This window comes from Mangifera indica, chromosome 12 (genome assembly GCF_011075055.1).
Source record: "Mangifera indica cultivar Alphonso chromosome 12, CATAS_Mindica_2.1, whole genome shotgun sequence".
Classification (NCBI taxonomy): Eukaryota; Viridiplantae; Streptophyta; class Magnoliopsida; order Sapindales; family Anacardiaceae; genus Mangifera; species Mangifera indica.
In genome coordinates this window covers 5,440,003-5,446,402 of record NC_058148.1, presented here as the reverse complement: position 1 = coordinate 5,446,402, position 6,400 = coordinate 5,440,003, and positions in this window count along the sequence as shown.

Here is a 6,400-nt window from a genome sequence, read left to right as displayed (position 1 = left end):
TGGCTTCGTATTTATACATTGTATAAACCACACACATCCTATGGGATCTACCCATGATATTTCAGGTCAAAAGATTATTTTGTAAATTAATACAATCATTTGATAAATCATTGACTACATTACAATGACCATATTATTTATCATAATTGGTCACATTCAAAAAAATGATTCACTAACTGTTAATCCATATTAATGTCCTAGTGACATGACTATCATCGCCATCCATACTAATGTCATCTCATGATATTTAACGGAGTCATTAAGTATGTCTACTGTGTGATATTATTATCTAACTGATATCACATCTATAGGGAACAATTTGATAATTCTATTTTACTAATTAAACAAATTATTTAAACAGTTCATATATATACTTTATATTTGTATAAATGAATGAAATAGTTTACGTATATAAACAAAAGAACACTATAATACTCGCAAGTGTGTCCAAGGTTATTTTTATCTTTTGGCTTCTATGTGTGATTATTTATGCTTGAATAATAATGTGCATGTGATTTTTGGGGTTGCATAGGCGTGTGGGAAGGCCACACACCTGTATATGTGATGGCAAGGGTATAATAGTTTTTTCTTGTGTGATGTGTGTGAATTAGCTAAGTATAGTTGATATGCATGTCTATGTATATTAATATACACGCTTGTGCAGTCAACATGTTTGAATATTGGATAAAGATTTATTTTGCAATTATTTCAGAAATTATCATTACTGGGTAACAACATACATGCCCATGTATGATGAGATACATTACCATGTATCATGTGTTATATGCAAAATAAAAAGAATGCAATTGCATTTGGCTGAGCATGTTACTTCATTTTTCACATAAAAGCACAGTGTGAAGAGTGAGTTTGAGTACTTTTGGATCCTAGAAGTGTGAAGGATCATTGGAAGAAGCCATCAAAAACCACTGGAAGATTAGCGATCAATGGATGAAAATTAACCCTATCTTGAGCAGTGTATAATTCCAATTATTATTTATGTGGTGATGTAAATTCTACATGGATGTATTCATGGATTAAGGAGCTAGATGCAATGGTTAATTGAATTGTGCGGTGCTTCATATATATGTGTGTGTGTGTATGCTTATTTAGTGATGAATGATCATGATATGGTTGAGATTTAACTTGTGAAAATGTTCATGTGTGTGGTGGTTTTATAGCGATGAATTAATGATGGCCATAACCATATGGTGTGCAAAATTTGGTAGTGATTTTTAAAGTATAGTTGATATGAACGTATGAAGTATGGTTATGAAATGGTTTGACATGAATTAAAAAGTGTGGTAGATGGGTTTGGTTGATTGAGAATTTGCAGAATCAAGTAAACAACAATATGTAGAAAAGACATTGCATGCCAATGTATGCTACATACACGACTGTGTATGTTTAGGTGCAATTATCCCTGTGTTAGGTTAGCTTATAGGTGTGTAAATTTGGGATTAGGTATATGCCCATGTGGTATGAGACACACGATCATGTATCCTACCCTAAAGTTACATGCCCATGTGCTTATGTTACACATCATGTAGGTTAAACAGTACACCCCCGTGTATAATTAGAGAAATTTAGAATGAAGGTGCATGAAAGGGACAATATTAGTGTAGAGTTGTTATGTTTGTATGAGATTATAAAAAAAAAAAAACTATTTTACCTCCATTGGAATAATTATGAGAAGACAAATAATAAGACCCTAATGAAGGAAATATAAGTCAAGTATAGACTAAATGTGTTAATTTGGATTAAACGTGTTAGTTTTACCCCTATTATGTGAAAGACAACATGAATGGTAATTTGGGTGTAACTGATTGCGTGCATGACAACACGAACCCAAATCAGAGCAATTTCGAATAAAAAACTAGAAATAATATATTTTATTATTTAGGCCATCGAGTTGTGTGTAGTGTGGTCATGAAAGTTTTAAAATTAGTTTGCGTGACCTTGATACCTTTAGATGATTATGCACTGATGTTGGGTGTCTTAGCATCTAGGATGCTTGTGCAATCTTGTGAGGGGCTCAAGGCCTTACTCCTTTTATTATATGGCATTCATAGCCCAAAGCTTGGTCGACACATATACTAGATACACCTTATGATTGACATCTAAGATGTCTCATGCTTTTATCAAACATTTGAATGTCAATATATATCATTTAACACTAGTCATTCTCAATGACACTGTCATTGAGAATTAGACGTTGGGCATTGAAATGATTCAGATGGACATCTAGGATGCTAGAAAAATATTCGTGATACCATGAGGAGATTAAATAAAGGATACATGATGTTATGAATTATTGTGATGTATATGTATATTTATTGGGTGTTGTGAGATCATCTACTTATTGTGGTGTATATGAATTATTGTTTCACTCAAGTATTCCTTTTTGGTTTGGTAGGTAAGATTGTGAAGCAGCGGGGTGATGATGAGGGAGCCAACAGATTAGTTTGTGGCAACGCATAAGGGCAGGGGCAATTTAGTCATTACACTTGTTGGATAATAACATTGTTATATTTTGGGATTTGTTTACTTTGTTATGCACACTGATTATTATGACTTTATTTAGAACTCTTGTAGTACGAGTAATTATAAAAGTCATATTATTAGAGCATTAGTGTGAATTAATAATTAGTGAACTATTTTTTTAACATGATTAATTACAATGAATCACAAGACATTTAAATGTAGTCAATGATTCGTTGTATGATCGTACTAGCCTACCATTGATCCTTAAACCTGAGATGACACAATTAGATTTGATAAGTATACATATATTTCGTATGGTGTATAAGTACTAGGGTATTCATGTCAAGCATAATAAATCAGATTGGTCATACGTTGTTCGTATATGGAAATAAGTGATAGTCAAAAAGGAATCTATTGACTCGAAATAATTTGATTTCAAGTTCTTAGACAAATTTCAATAAATACTGGAAACATAAATATCTAGCTAAAGTATAAAGAAAGTCACACGAAAGGTTGTTTGTGGTAACACATTTTGAATATATTGATAGATGATTTAACAAACAATTAAGGATGAGTTTTGGCATACCATGAACTAGACCTGGCCACGGGCCGGTTTGGCCCGTGAACCGGACCGAAACCGGCCCGGATAAACCCGAAACCGGAACTGGCAGACCCGGAACCGGACTGAACCGGAATCGAAACCGTGGCTCTACGGTTCGATTCCGGTTCACATAAATTGGAACCGTGGAACCGTGGAACCGCCGGTTCACACCGGTTTATGAACCGGCGGTTTACTGTGCTGAACCGAACAAAATTTGAAATTTTTTTGAAATTTTTTTGATTTTTTTTTTAATTTTATTTAAAAAGGCAACGGTTCCCTGCACAGGGAACCGTTGCCTTTTGAAAGAAAAATTGCAGGGGACCAATCCCCTGCAATTTTCAGAGAAAATCAGGGGACTTGGTCCCTTGCAATTTCTCTGAATCTCAATTCACCCCCCTTATTTTTAATTTTTTTCAAAAAAGTTTTTTCCTATATATACTCCTCCAAATTCCATACTCTCAAATTTCAATCTTTCTACTCTCTCACTCAATCCTTCAAACTCTCATTCTCATTCTTTAAACTCTTAATACTCTTTCAATCTTTCAATTCAATCAAATTTTCTTAAATTTAATTAAATTCTTTCTTAATTTTTTATTAATTTCAATTTCAATTTTAATTTTTTTTATACAATTCATAATTAATTATAGAATTTATTTCTATAATTAATTTTATTTATTATTTATTTATTATTTTTTTATAATTAATCATGTAATTTATTTATATAATTTATTTTATTTATTGTAATTAAGTCCAAACCTTTCTTTTAATTTTCAATTATTGTAATTAATAATTTAAAAATTAAATCAAGATCATGTATTATAATTGACTGTTCAATATAGGTTTCGAACTGAAACCGTCGGTTCCGAACCGGGGCCATGAACCGGAACCGGTGGTTCTGAACCGTGGACGAACCGTCCTGTTACGGTTTCGGTTCAGGGTCCTTATATTTTCGAACCGTGAACCGGCGGTTCATGAACCGTGGCCAGGTCTACCATGAACCCATCCTTGATTAGAATTCCACAATAGAGAGACTTTATTACACGACATGTATGATTGGAAAAAAAAAAAAAAGGTTTTATGAAGTTCGCCTTTATTATGGTTTGAAGGTTATGACCCATTTTTAAATGTTTATCACAGTTGATGAACTTCCAACATATTTTTGAAAGAGTTGATTTTGAACTCACAGCTAAACCACAATGAAGTTAAAATGTCACAAACAAAAACCTAAGTGATTAGAGAGAACATAGAGAGAAAATTGATGATTCGAGGATGACAAGAACTTTTCAAGGGTAATAAACTTATTTCATGTAATATTGTTCCATAAATATAAATATAACATTTTGAGGTGTTTAAATGTTAAATGGTATAATACACAAGCCAATTATATGAGTAAGATTTATATCAAGAGCTTCTAAATAATTAATACTCTACATAAGAGACATATAAACTATTTATAAATTGTTTCATAAACCTTATGTATAAAAAGGCAAATATTATCTTATTTAATACACTAAGTTTCATTTTGAACAAACAAAAAAAAATCTCTCACAAAAAACCTCTCAAATTTGGCTTTCTTTCTAGTTTGCCAGGGTGTGCATTTTTTTAGTGGGGAAAAAGACTATTTCCCATTAAAGTTTTAATCGTATTTCAAAAGTATACCCACGCTTGATAAAAAACATAAACACCCACCTATCTCTAAACTGTCGTTAAGTTTTCTGTTAAATAGAGGGGTAAAACCATCATTTTAATGTTTACATTCAAGTTATATAATTTTATCGTATTTTTTTCCTCCGATTTTAAAAATTAATTTTTACCCCCATCCTTGAACTTTGAAAAATGACTTTCAGCCCCCCTCCCCAAATCCCTAATTTTTTTTTTCACTTTTCTTCCAGCTACCAACTACGACGTGGCTGGAAGGAAAGTGAAGAGTGTCGTCCATTCTGGACAATGTTTCGCCGTCCATTCTCTGGACGATCGTCTAAAATGGACAACAAAACTTCGTCCAGAATAAACGATGCTTCGTCGTCCAGAGGTCATTGTCGTCTAGAGGTGGTCGACCTCTGGACGAAAATTTCTCCACTATCGTCGGAGAAAGTGGCTGCATTTTAGGGGAGAAAAGTAAATTTTTTAGAACTTAATTCAGGAGACAAATGTTAGTTTTTCAAATTAAAGGGGGGATAATGAGATAAAATTTTAATTATTTAATATTATTGATAAAATAACGAATTTACTCTTTAACCCTAATAGAAAATATGTGGATGGATCCAAACAAATTAAACTTTAGGTGAGTATTTGAGTTTTTCATTAGGGGTGGATATATTTTTAAAGTAAGGTTAAAATTTGGATGAAAAATAGTCCTTTTCCCTTTTTTTAGTGGTTTGAAAGACTCAACTCTATTCATACTAGAAAAATAAGGCAAAAATTAATAAGTGAGTAGGTAATTTACACCAACTTCTTCCATTTTATGTTTGTTTTTTTTTCTTTTTTATACAATTCAAATATATGTTATGAATATGCATTTGCTTTTCATCATCCTTTTTTTATTGTAAACTTTCATAATCTTTCAAAATGATTTTCCTACTCTATTCCATAACAAGAAGGGAAAGTTGAGATAATTCTATTATTATAAATGCTCTCTTTTAGGTTAATTAGAATAAAATTAAATTCTTAAAATCATATTTAAATTAGAGACCTCTTATTTGAATGTAACATCTCTTCTCAAGTCTTAACCTAGGGAGAGAGAAAGAGAAAGCTAATTGTATACACTCCCTTTTATATATATTTTATAAGCAATAATTGATAGTTACACTATAGATGTAAGCATTTTGATTATCGAAGTAAACCATGTTAAAAATTTTGTGTCTCAATTATTGTTTGTTTACTCTGTCAATATTACATTGAAGTTGACACCAAGGTTTTACTAGATTCTCATTATTGTTATCATAACCTAACTTGTGTAAAGTTTAAAATTTGGTGCATTTGTTAGTAATGAGAAATCTGATTAACACATTTCAATAACTAGCTTCTACACAAAAGTTAATCGAGGTGTTTATAATTCGGTTCAAATTATAAAACCGAACTGAATTACTTAAAAGTATTGTTTGGTTTGAGTTAAAAAATTTTCAAACTGCTATATCAGTTTGGTTTATGGTTTGAAGAATTTTCAAACTGAATCAAACTGTAAACTGTAGTTTTTAAAATACATATATATATAACTATCTTTGACTTAATTTTCTAATAAACAATTAGGTTTATAACTTTTTTCTTTTTTTTTTTAATTTTCTTTACATATATATATATATTTCATATTTATTTTAC